An 869-nucleotide genomic window follows, 5' to 3' on the forward strand; every position below is an offset into this window, starting at 1 on the left:
TAATTATATTTTAGCTGATAGCGTTCAACATCCACCACCCCGCCGCATTCTCCACCCTTTATGCTCTGAGCACCGATTAACGTGCTAGCAGACAATGCAAATAATCAGGGTTTTTTTGTTTTCTTTTTAATATTATTAATAATTTTCATTTAATTTTTGGCAGCATCCGTGGCGAACGCCTCTAACGCAGCGCTTGGGCACGGCTGCTTTTTAAATCCAAGCACCAATTTAAACATTTCCTGGACTCGTTGATGAAAACCAAGAAGATAATTAGCAGTTAGTTCTACAACAAACTTCCAAGGTGCTGTCAGACCTCCATATATGCACACACACACACACACACGTACATCTCCCCCTGGTATCAGAAGGGTATCAGAGAAAAGCAGTGATTTAAGGACTTAGGGATGAGTCAAGCTCATAGTTCAAGAGCACCCCACGGCTCTGATGGTTCTGGTTTGGTCTGACTTTGGGTACCTGGGAAGGTTCACACCAAAGCAGCCCTGGTGTGGGAAACATCCATGTGTCCCCCACCCCCCAGCAGGCACTAAAATAGGGGAAAACCACCAAATTTCCAGGCTACGTTCTGTTGGAGAGCCCCAAACACACTCTGACCTACAGAAGGACCCCAATGCTTACACAAACCCATCATGCCCATCCCCATCTTGCCATTGGGACGGCTCCAAACCTGCCCCCATAGCAGCACTACGTTCCTGCTGGGATAATCCTGAGGATGTGGCACTTTGCAGAGCCCACCCCTGACCACTGGGGCATCCCCAGTATCGGGATATAACCCAAACCCCACTAACAGCCATGCAGCACACCAGGAGGGGAGGGCAGGAGGATGGAGGGGTGGCACTGTTGTGATCCCC

The sequence above is a fragment of the Meleagris gallopavo genome, chromosome 23 (assembly GCF_000146605.3).
Source record: "Meleagris gallopavo isolate NT-WF06-2002-E0010 breed Aviagen turkey brand Nicholas breeding stock chromosome 23, Turkey_5.1, whole genome shotgun sequence".
NCBI classification, from domain to species: Eukaryota; Metazoa; Chordata; class Aves; order Galliformes; family Phasianidae; genus Meleagris; species Meleagris gallopavo.